Source organism: Oncorhynchus mykiss, chromosome 9, assembly GCF_013265735.2.
Source record: "Oncorhynchus mykiss isolate Arlee chromosome 9, USDA_OmykA_1.1, whole genome shotgun sequence".
NCBI classification, from domain to species: Eukaryota; Metazoa; Chordata; class Actinopteri; order Salmoniformes; family Salmonidae; genus Oncorhynchus; species Oncorhynchus mykiss.
In genome coordinates, this window is record NC_048573.1 from 40,535,497 (window position 1) to 40,548,008 (window position 12,512).

Sequence of the window (12,512 nt, forward strand, 5' to 3'; positions counted from 1 at the left end):
ACGACACTAGCTGTTCTAGTCAGCGATGGGATAGTCTACTTTACTCAACCAGCTCTCACAGTCTCACGTCAGAATTAGATGTTTATCCCATGTTTCTCAAACGTCAAACGTGTTTAAGGTTAAGTTTAGGCATTAACTGCGAATGGTTAAGGTAAGAGTTCAAGTTTGTGATAGGCTTAAAAAAACAACAACAACAAAATACGTTCTATTGCTGAATTTGAACCATTGGCAGATGCTTATACTTATACTTATACTTATACTTATCAGCCATCCCTGTCCACAACGCCCTAGCAAAACCAACACCTACTTGACGGTAACAGCACTCGCTGTTGCCCCTAGTGGCTGGTTTCCACGTAATTTTCCGACCTCCTCAGACATGGATGGAGGTCGAATACTGACTTGTATCACGGTTGACCTGGCTGACTTTACTGCCCCTCTCTGGATTCTTTACTAGGTGTAGTGGTCTCGATTAGTGACAGGTACAGTACGTAGGTCAGGAATGTTCCAGAATGTTCTCTGACTGTTTCATGGATGCTCAGGTGGTTCAACTTAACAGTAAAAGACAGCTACAGTTCCAGCTAGTGAGAGCACATAAGCCAGCTTGTCGCATAGAAGGCACAGTGTATCTAGGTGAACCAACATTGGCTGGAAATGAGTGAGTATGTCTGAGAAAGGCAATGGGAACAGGATGTGTATGTCTGTACTTGGTGGACTGTCCCACTGTGGATGTACTTAGAGTAGGGTACTGGCAGTCACTAATGTGTCTTTACCCAGTGTCTAAATCAGGGTTAAGAAGAAAGGAAGTATTGCTCTCCCTATCCCTTTCTTTCCTCTCTCTCTCTCTCTCTCTCTCTCTCTCTTTCTTTCTTTCTTTCTTTCTTTCTTTCTTTCTTTCTTTCTTTCTTTCTTTCTTTCTTTCTTTCTTTCTTTCTTTCTTTCTTTCTTTCTTTCTTTCTTTCTTTCTTTCTTTCTTTCTTTCTTTCTTTCTCTCTCTCTCTCTCTCTCTCTCTCTCTCTCTCTCTCTCTCTCTCTCTCTCTCTCTCTCTCTCTCTCTCTCTCTCTCTCTCTCTCTCTCTCTCTCTCTCTCTCTCTCTCTCTCTCTCTCTCTCTCTCTCTCTCTCTCTCTCTCTCTCTCTCTCTCTCTCTCTCTCTCTCTTTCTCTCTCTCTCTCTCTCTCTCTCCTGCTCTTACATCAGGTTACTGCTGTTAGTATCCCAAAGTTTGACCAGCTTTGTTTTTTCCTCTGACACTTTGGCCCGGAGCGGAGGAGAGGAGGAGGAGAGGCTGGGCCGGGCAAGGAGCAGATGACAGAAGAATTGGCCTTGTGGACGGAACGAACAGTCATTAACTGAGAACACTCCTCTAAACTAGACTCTGCTCTTGGCAGGATACCTGTAACCTAAGGGAGGGAGGGAAGGAGGGAGAGAGAAAACATCAGGGAGTGAGAGTCAGAAAACTGGGTCAAGTGAGAAAAGGTGGTCAAGAGAGATTAGAAGAACAATGTAATAGTATTTCTGTAACAGCTAATACTCCGTGCGCAGGCCTATGTGTGTTTTCGTGCGCAGGCCGATGTGTGTTGTGAAAGGAAAGCTGTTTTATCAATCTATCCTTGGCATCAGATGAAAAGGCGCTGCGTGTTCTGTACAAGTCTACATGGATTCCAGACATCCTTTACGTTTTTATTGTCTTCGCTTTAGTGTTGGTGTGTGTTCGTGTGTGTGTTCTCTTTGATTTTGGGCTATGTTAATGACAGCTGTTGGTACTCTGATATAGGGTGATTTCCAGTGGGGTGTTTCCATGGGCTGGCGACAGTAAATCACTCACCTTTCTTCTGTCAATTTCCTGTCAAAAGAGGGAGGGCACTGCGCTTTTGCATGTGTTTGTGCATAGGTTTGTGCGTGCGTGTGGCAGTGCCTGTTTTTGAGCTTGGGTACATGTGTGTGCATCGGTTGCTTGCATTTGTGTGTATATATACATTTGTACATAGGATCTCTTTAGAAATCTGTGTGTGCTACAGATATTAATTTGATCACCCTGTTGCAGGACAACAGAAGGCTCCTGAAGTTTGTAATTTCCATTTACGAAAATAATCATTCACATTTCCTGTCGCTGCAGGATTATTTTCCTGCTTTAGAATAAAAATTAAGATCCTGCTCCTGTACTGTGCTTTGAAATTCTCTGTGTGGCTGTGCAGTTTGCTGATTGCCCTCTTTTTAATTCAGCTGTGTGAAGGTGGAGCTGAAGGTGGAGCTGGAGGTGGATATGGTGTGGATGTGGGGGGTCTGAGCTCCTCCTTTCCCCCAGTATGCTCTCCTCCTTTTGGGCACCTCATCCATCATCAGCCCTGGCTTCTGGTTGCCTTCAATTACACTTTAATGGAGGGGATTTCTGCCCCGGCGAGACAGCACTTCATACCTAGCGCACAGGAATTCCCTCTCTCATTGTGTGTGTGTGCGCGTATGCGCGCATGCATTTGTGTGTACGTGTGAGCAGAAGGCGTTTATAGCCCAAATATAAAAAACAAGTTGCCAATCAACCATTTAGTCTGCCTCTTACAGTGTCAGCCACAGGCTGGAGGTTGCACTGTGGGTGAAGTGTGAGTGAATCTTTCTGAATTTCCTACATGCCTGTCAATTAAAACGTCTTAGGGATGCAATCCCATTAACAGGATCGATATGACAACAGCCAGTAAAAGTGCAGGGCGCCAAATTCAAAACAACAGAAATCTCATAATTAAAATTCCTCAAACATACATCTTATACCGTTTTAAAGGTCATCTTGTTGTTAACTTCTTGGCGCACCCATCCCGTTAGCGGGATCATTTTTGTCAACATCCGCTGAATTGCAGAGCGCCAAATTCAAATTAAATTCCTAAAAATATTTAATATTTATGAAATCACAAGTGCAGTATAGCAAAACACAGCTTAGCTTGTTGTTAATCCACCTGGCGTGTCAGATTTAAAAAAAGCTTTACAGCAAAAGCTATCCAAGCGTTTATGTTAGGACATCTCTCTCAGCAGACAAAACATTACAAACAGCTAGCAGCAAAGTAGATTGGTCACGAAAGTCAGAAAAACTATAAAATGAATCGCTTTCCTTTGATGATCTTCGGATGTTTGCACTCACGAGACGCCCAGTTACACAATAAATGTTCCTTTTGTTCGATAAAGATTATTTTTATATCCAAATACCTCCATTTGGTTGGCGCGTTTTGTTCAGAAATCCACAGGTCCGTGCAGGTCATGACGGGCAGACGAAAATTCCAAATAGTATCCGTAAAGTTCGTAGAAACATGTCAAAGGTTTTTTTATAATCAATCCTCAGGTTGTTTTTACAATAAATAATCGATAATATTTCAACCGGACCGTAGTTTTTCAATAGGAGAGAGAGAGAAAATGTCTGCTCCAAGCTGTTGCGCATGCAAAACTCTGCTGGCACCCAGCCATCCACTGACACGATATGATCGTTCTCGCTCATTTTTCAGAATAAAAGCCTGAAACTATGTCTAAAGACTGTTCACACCATGTGGAAGCCATAGGAAAAGGAAAATGGTTGATATCCCTTTAAATGGAGGGAAGGCATGCAATGGAACAGGGAGATTAATTTCTCTTAGGCACTTCCTCGTTGGATTTTCCTCAGGTTTTCGCCTGCAATATCAGTTCTGTTATACTCACAGACAATATTTTGACAGTTTTGGAAACTTTAGAGTGTTTTCTATCCTAATCTGAAAATTATATGCATATTCTAGATTCTGGGCCTGAGAAATAGGCAGTTTCATTTGGTACGTTTTTGGTACGTCATCCAAACATCAAAATACTGCCCCCTACACTCAACAGGTTAATCCCACCACAGTGTCCGATTCCAAATAGGCTTTACAGTGAAAGCACCACAAACGATTATGTTAGGTCACCACCAACTCACAGAAAAACCCAGCCATTTTACAGCCAAAGAGAGGAGTCACAAAAAGCACAAATATAGATAAAATGAATCACTAACCTTTGATGATCTTCATCAGATGACACTCATAGGACTTCATGTTACACAATACATGCATGTTTTGTTTGATAAAGTTCATATTTATATAAAGAAATCTCACTATACATTGGCGCGTTACGTTCACTAGTTCCAAAAACATCCGGTGATATTGCAGAGAGCCACATCATTTTACAGAAATACTCATTATAAATGTTGATGAAAATACAATTGTTAGACATGGAAATATAGATACACCTCTCCTTAATGCAACCGCTGTGTCAGATCTTTTTATACCTTACGGAAAACGCAAACCATGACAGACGGTGCTCAGAATTTTTTTTTTTTGTCAACAGAAGTCAACAGAAATCAGAAATAACATTATAAATATTACCTTTGATGATCTTCATCAGAATGCACTCCCAGGAATCCTAGTTTTAGAAACGTCAGTGTTTTCTATCCAATACTAATAATAATATGCATATATTAGCAACTGGGACTGAGGAGCAGGCCGTTTACTCTGGGCACCTCTGGGCACCTTTCATCCAAGCTACTCAATACTGCCCCTGCAGCCATAATAAACAGAAATCTGTGTGCATTGTTGATGGTATGTGTCTAAAGGTTCTAATCATTTGCATGGCCATTTGTGCATTTGGACATATTTCTAATATGCATTGGTATTACTAATGTACTGTATTTTCAAGTTGCTATAGTACTGTGTAGTGGGGTTCAGTAGAGTTATTCATCCTGTCTGAAATGGGAGGTTTTTAGACTGCAACACACACTTTCCCTCGGGTACACACATGCACACACACACACACACAGACACACACACGCACACACACACACACACACACACACACGCAGACACACACACACACACACAGATTTCCCCAGGGGTGGCTTGCTGTGGCTCCAGAGCCTGGTGGTTATTAATCTGTCTCGGAGTGGTGCTGAAAGCAACCTGTCTGCCCGGATCACTGCCCATCAGGATGAGCGTCTCGCTGGCCTGCTCTGCCATCGCCTGTCTGGTCTGGCCTTAACTAGACAGCCCTGCCTGCCTGCCTGCAGTGTAGGGAATGGGGATAACTAGGATCATCAGGACAGCTTTGCAGCCTGTGGAGCCTTCAGAGCACTGTTGCACTGCTACAAATCCTCAGCATAGCTTTACAGTGTGCTTTAGGCATTTTCTACACGGATAGTTCTCACTGTGTGTTTCAATGTGTGGCTGTATGTCATTCTGACTGTATGGCAGCTGGTTATCCCTTAGGTTAAGCTGACAGAATGACTTTCACATACTTCACGTGTGTGCGTGTGTGTGTGTGTGTGTGTGCGTGTGTGTGTGTGTGTGTGTGCGTGTGTGTGTGCGTGTGCGTGTGCATGTTTCTGCTCCTATCAGGGCCACAGTGTTTGGCCTGGACGAGAGAGGGAGAGGGCAGAGGGAGGTTTGGAAGTTCATCACCCTCCCAGATGGAATTAAATACATTAGGTGAACAAGAGAAGGAGAGAGAGAGAGAGCAAGAGTAGAGAGAGTGAGAGAGAGAACACTTTCCAGCTTCTTAGATGGATGTGGAAAAAATAAGTGGAGGGAGGGAGAGATGAAGGAAGAAACAGTGATAGGGAAGAGAAAAGAAAGAGAGAAGAGAGAGAGAAAGAAAGGGAGAGAGAGAATGAGAGAGAGAAAGACAAAAAAATACACCACGAAAGAGAGGGAGAGAGAGAGAGAGAGGGAGAGAGAGAGAGAGAGAGAGAGAGAGAGAGAGAGAGAGAGAGAGAGAGAGAGAGAGAGAGAGAGAGAGAGCGAGAGAGAGCTCTCCCAACCTGCCTGCCTCAGTGTGGCCTCAACATCTCCAGCCCATAATCCTGTGAGAAATGCAGCAGGGCTTCATGGGAGGAAATTAAAGAGCAAGGAGACAGAGTTAGCTGGGCTGAGGCTGCCATATTAGCATCATTTCACCTGGGGAGGCCTGCTGAGAGTTGCTGTCAATCAAACATAATCCCATCTCATGGAGGTGCCAGAGCCGAAGGGTGGGTAGTGGAAGGTGTACGTGCTTGCTAGCGCACGTGTGTATGTACCCACTTATACACTCAGTGGCGAGTTTATTAGGTACATTAGGTACCCATCTAGCACCGGGTCAGACCCCACTTTGTCTCCGGAATCAAGGGACCTAACGTGTGCCACGAAAACATTTCCCATGCTATTCCACCATTGCCACCAGCCTGTATCGCCATGGACTCATGCTGCGTACGCCAAATCCTGACTCTGCCGTCAGGATGACGCAGCAGGACCTGGGATTCGTCGGACCAGGCAATGTTTTTCCACTCCTGAATTGTCTAGTGTTGGTGATCGTGTGCCCACAGGAACTGTTTCTTCTTGTTTTTAGCTGATAGGAGTGGTTGTCTGCTGCAATAGCCCATCTGTGATAAGGACCGACGAGTTGTGTGTTCTGAGATGTCGTTCTGCGCTCCACTGTTGTACTGTGCCATGACTTGCCTGTTTGTGGCACACCTGTTAGCTTGCACTGTTATTGCCATTCTCCTTCGACCTCTCCTCATCAACAAGCTGTTTTCACCCACAGGACTGCTGCTGAATGGATGCTGTCGTGCTTGAAAAGCCCAGGAGGCTGGGTCGTTTCTGAGATACTGGAACCGACAATCAGACCACGCTCAACGTCGCTTAGGTCACTCGTTGTGCCCATTCTAACGTTCAATCAAACAGTAACTGAACGCTGTCAAACAGTAGTCTGATTCACTGTCTGCAGGAGCGAACAACATATTTGTGAATGAGGTGGTATACCTAATACAATTGTGTGTCTCCTGTGGGTGGTAAGAGTTGAACATCCCTCTTAGGTGATTTCCCATGTTTCGTCTCCGATCCCCGTCAGATCAAGATGCCGTCATCACCTGCTGCAGGGCCCTGTGCTTCAGAGAGAGAGGAGCAGCCAGCTGCATATTTAACCATCAGTTGTGGGAAATGAGGGAGATCTTTGAACCACATTCCAGAGGGGACCTGCCACATTTCACACCCCTGTGACTGTGAATATTTAGGAGGGTGGAGGAAGGTAGGGTTGGGGTTGGTTGAGGGTAGAGGCTGGGGGGAGGGGGGTCGTGACACTAAGCCCCTGTTATGTTCAGCACCCACCCCAGAGCCTGAACACATCGAAGGGGATGGGGATGAGCCCCCACCCCAGGCTGACCCTGTCCCCTGCTAACTGGGGGATTATCCCTGTGGTGGACACTGGGACCAGACTGGGCTCAGGGGCCCCTGGCATACTGTAGATGACCCCCAGGATACCCACATCATGGCAGAGAGATTGAGAGATGGAGAGCGTGGGGAGTGGAGAAAGTAGAAGCCTAGAGGGAGCTGAACAGTGAGAGATGAGGAAAGTGAGAGTTCATATGGGCAGTTACCGCCTTTTATAGCTAACGTTGTCAATGGATCGCGAATGAAAACAGAGGAAGAATTGTGGCTCCAGGTTAAAATCTGTGTCAAGGCAGCGCACACACTCAGTCACGTCACATTATCGTTACAACACTGAGCACTCTGTCTGTTTAATCCTTCAACCCTCCCTGGGCGGTAGTGACCTCATCTCATTTGTTTTCTGTGCCCTGGCTCTGGCCGTAATAAAACAGGCACAGATAAACGCCCCGAGTCATTTATGACCGGGCCTTTGGCCTGCCTGTCTGCTTGAATGGCCCAGTGTCAACCAATCAGTGTCGCTCTGTGTCCTGGGCCAATCAGGCGTGGGTGTTGTGATGAGATAATGCGAGGTTACACAGCTGCCTGAATGACTGCGGTCACCACGGTGCTGATGATCCACTTAGTCCAATAAATCGTTTTATGTCGTGTTGCCCTGTCCGCAGAGCTCACGGACGTTAGCCACGGCTTAGCTAGCCGCTCCTGGCAGCCATATTTGGGAAACGGTCCTCGAGCGCAACTGGTGTCCCTTCCGGCCTCTGCCCTCCTTCTCTTCTTCCTCTGCCCTCTCTCTGCCCTCCCTCTACACCTCTGTGTACTTATGCACGCAAGCCTATATATAAATAGCTGATTACTATTTCAATTATTTGTTTGATGGCCAAATCACCCACAAGCCCTCATTGCCCCCTTGGTCATCCTGCTGGCATTTGCTATTGTGAATTTCACAGGCGTCTGAACATGACTGTATGAGGGATGCCATAAGGAAGGACAGTCCAGCTATATGCAAGCTGTACTTATTGCCATAAATGTTGTTGTTATTGGAGCTAAATGACTAAACTCATAATACTTAGCTACCGGCGTCCTTATATTTTGGAATGCGCGTTAGAACCCCTTTTCCATCATTCTAAATGTGACAGTAGTATATTTCCGTATGTACTGTATATATTCCGCAACAAAGCCTCCTTCACTCACGCCGCCAAACATACCCTAGGAAAACGGACTATCCTACAGATCCTCGACTTTGACGATGTCATTTACAAAATAGCCTCCAACACTCTACTCAGCAAACTGGATGCAGTCTATCACTGTGCCATCCGTTTTGTCACCAAAGCCCCATATACCACCCACCACTGCGACCTGTACGCTCTAATCGGCTGGCCCTCGCTACATATTCGTCGCCAGACCCACTGGCTCCAGGTCATCTATAAGTCTTTGCTAGGTAAAGCTCAGCCTTATCTCAGCTCACTGGTCACGATAACAACACCAACCCGTAGCACGCACTCCAGCAGGTATATCTCACTGGTCATCCCCAAATCCAACACCTCCTTTGGCTGCTTTCCTTCCAGTTCTCTGCTGCCAATGACTTGAACAAACTGCAAAAACCATTGAAGCTGAATACTTATATTTCCCTCACTAACTTTAAACATCAGCTATCCAAGCAGCTAACTGATCACTACAGCTGTACATAGCCCATCTGTAAATAGCCCATCCAATCTACCTACCTCATCCCCATATTGTTTTTATTTACTTTTCTGTTCTTTTGCACACCAGTATTTCTACTTGCACATCATCATCTGCACATCTATCACTTCAGTGTTAATTTGCTAAATTGTAATTACTTGCTACTATGGCCTATTTACTGCCTTACAACCTCACGCCATATTCACACCCTGTATATAGACTTTCTTTTTTTTCTCTATTGTGTTGTTGACTGTACGCTTGTTTATTCCATGTGTAACTCTGTGTTGTTGTTTGTGTCGCACTGCTTTGCTTTATCTTGGCCAGGTCGCAGTTGTAAATGAGAACTTGTTCTCAACTAGCCTACCTCGTTAAATAAAGGTGAAATGTAAAAAAATATATATACATTTTTTTTTTACAGTTGTGATGTAATCCAACGGATCCTTCTAGCCCGTGACCTTTGGGTCATTTTGATCAGACTGTATTATAGCTTGTATATTGTGTTTATTTTTGTAGGTATTTATTTTATTCATATATCTACTTTTTTATTTTTTATTTCTCGTTTGTATTCATTTTGTACGATTTAGTATAACTACGTTGTTGAGGAAGAGCTTGCTGGCAAGTACTGTTTACACCGACTGTATCCTTTGCACGTGACCAATAAATTCCGATTTGATTTGATTTGACCTATTTCTAGACATAATCACATGATTACCGTCCACTATCCACAAGAATCCTAGCAGCCTATCCACATAGCCAGCCAATCAGGCATCACATGTCAGATTATGGTGCTCGGTCTTTTCATTCAGGGAGGTTGTGTTCCAAACGTGTTACTGTACAGTACTTGTGAGTAAGTGCTGCTACTGGGAGAGTGGATGAGCTGTGGTGCTTGGAACAACACGGCCAGGCGAGGTGTTTGTTTTTTTTGTCGGGAAGGGACTGACTGACTGGAGGAGTCTTGTTGTGCGTTATGTTGCGCACGTGTGACGTGCTGGGAGGACAGGGAGACTTAATTAGCTGTGACGGTAACCTCAACTCAACGCAGCGTTGACTCTCGCACAACCCCACTGGTAAAAAACAAGCTGCGTGATTTATAAACAGAGATTCCTTTTCCAATCCAACACCAGACATTCTTTTAGACTGGATACAGTTAACCAGTAAGGTTGAGACAATTGAATAGAGAAACAAGGCACTATTGGTCAATTTCACAGCACATACACTCTTAGAAAAAAATGGTTCCAAAAGGGTTCTCCGGGTGTCCCCATAGGAGAGCCCTTTTTGGTCCCAAGGAGAGCACTTTTTGGTTTTACATAGAACCCTTTTTGGTTCCATGTAGAACCCTCTGTGGAAAGGGTCCTACATGGAACCCAAAAAGGTTCTACGTGGAACCAAAAAGGGCTATAGGATGACTATAGGAGGACTATAGGATGGTTATAGGATGACAATAGGATGACTATTGGTTGGCTACAGGATGGTTATAGGATGGTTATAGGAGGACTATAGGCTGGTTATAGGAGGACTATAGGATTGCTATAGGATGGCTATAGGATGGTTATAGTGTGGCTATAGTATGGTTATAGGATGGTTATAGGAGGACTATAGGATGGATATAGGATGGCTATAGGATGGTTATAGGATGGTTATAGGAGGACTATAGGATGCTTATAGGATGGTTATAGGATGGTTAAAGGAGGACTATAGGATGGCTATAGGATGGTTATAGGAGGACTACATGATGGTCATAGGAGGACTATAGGATGGCTATAGGATGGATATAGGACTATAGGATGGCTATAGGAGGACTATAGGATGGTTATAGGATGACTATAGGATGGTTATAGGATGGCTATAGGAGGACTATGAGTGGTAATAAGATAGGTTTATGATGTAGTTGGCAGAAGGACAACAAGACAACAGGGGACCCAAAGTCCCTCTCACCAGGGAGGGGTTGCCATGGCCACAGAGAGGGGTCAGGAGGGCGCCCATCAGGGGGTTCATTGGTCCAGAGACAGAGGGGCAGGACAGGGGCGGAGGGGAAGGGGCATCTTTGTGCCTGCTCTCTCCTCCCTTTGTCCCTCATACCATCAGCGGGGGGGCTGCACCTGGCAACCCTCCCTGGCACTCTGCCAGACCCTCCTTCTCACACACACACACACACACACACACACACACACAGACGCACACACGCAAACTAACACACAAGCTCAAACACAAGCTCACACACACACACACACACACACACACACACACACACACACACACACACACACACACAGACACACACACAGACACACAGACACTGCCTGGCCCCAGGCGGCTCAGAGAGGAGCAGACACATCTCATCAGATGTGCTAGGCATTCTTGAATATACCTGCGTGTGCTTGTGTGTAACAGGGGACCCAAACGTACGCACCTAGACACTAGTGGATAGTATACCATATACACGTCTTCAGTAGTAGTAGGAGCCCTACTCGTGATACCTGCGTATGACTACTGTAGGAAGTATTCGTCTTCCCTGTGTGTATGGGACGTGCCAATCTACCATGTATGTGTGCGGTGGTCTCGATCTAAAATAAGATCTGACTCGTAGACAGACGGTTTGGACCTGGCTTTGTGGTCCCCTCCTATCAGTCCAGTTAGCTGTGTGTATACGGGCTGCATGCGTTGTGAGCCGTGTACAAACGGTGCACATCTTCAGCCCTGGATTGCTAAGATATCAAGAGTAGAACTCCCCTCCTGCCTCTCTCTCACTTCTCCCACACTCACCCAACAACAGAGCATTTCCCTGCCCCTTTCCCCTTCACTCCTCTTAACTCCCACCTTTTCTTCGCTCACCCCCCCCCCTTCTCTCTCACTCTTTATCTCTCTCGCTGCTCTTGAATTAAGTCCATTATTCTTGTCCACCTCTCACCCGGAGTCCCTGTGCACGGGCTCTGTTCCTCTTCATAGTGAAGTGTATAGTGGAGAGGTATGCTTTTCTGAGTGGACTGCAGTGCTTGCTGCTCCTGCTGACTCTTGGAATACTGGGCCTGGCTTCGTCTCATCTCTTCACCCACCAGCCTTGCCTGCATTGACTCACTGGATTCCCCCCCCCCCCCCGCCCCCAGCTTTTATAGCATCTTTCTTTTGCTGTCCCGCCCCTGCGGCTGGTACACCTACTGTTTCAGCGAGGACTCTACCTTTACCATTCTGTCGGTTCTTCTGAAGGATTTTCTTATCCCACCTCTGGGGTTTGTGTGGATTCCATACAGTGTATCGGAGAGTGTGTGGGGGTATGTGTACATGTGTGTGAAATGGTGTAAACGACAGTGTGTGTGAATGAGTCAATAAGTGTGTATGCGCACCGAGAAACAGAAGGAGGAGCACAGATTTTGGTCCTGGAATAGAGAGACAACCTGTTGGAAAGTAGTGTTGAGGACGTATCCATGGGACACGTTGTGCTTTGGACCATTACTGGGTCAGGTGGACGCTGAGAGGGAATGCGGTTGCCCTGGATACAGAAGGAGAGGTGAGTTCCTTTGGGGGAATTTAGGGCTTTGGACTTCCTCCACTCAGACAGCTAAAGTTTGCTACTCTCTGAGTGTGTCCAAGCTTGGCCAAATGTCTGGGATCCAGACACCAATCAGGCACCAGCCAGGAGCCCCTGGCTCCCTGCATCTCTCCA

General features: G+C 45.8%; 1 protein-coding gene across 2 annotated transcripts in view; it reads left to right on the forward strand.

The window, feature by feature from the left end:
* The window catches only part of LOC110532072 (semaphorin-3B), a 69,605-nt gene that overhangs the window by 30,845 nt on the left and 26,248 nt on the right, over window positions 1-12,512 (forward strand). The window contains exon 1 of one of the 2 annotated variants that reach the window (XM_036987987.1): window positions 12,012-12,356. The exons of the other annotated variant lie outside the window; for it this stretch is intronic. The gene's annotated coding sequence lies outside the window, so the exon portion shown is untranslated. Of the gene's footprint in view, window positions 1-12,011; window positions 12,357-12,512 lie in introns of those variants that run through there. 2 annotated transcript variants of the gene reach the window in all.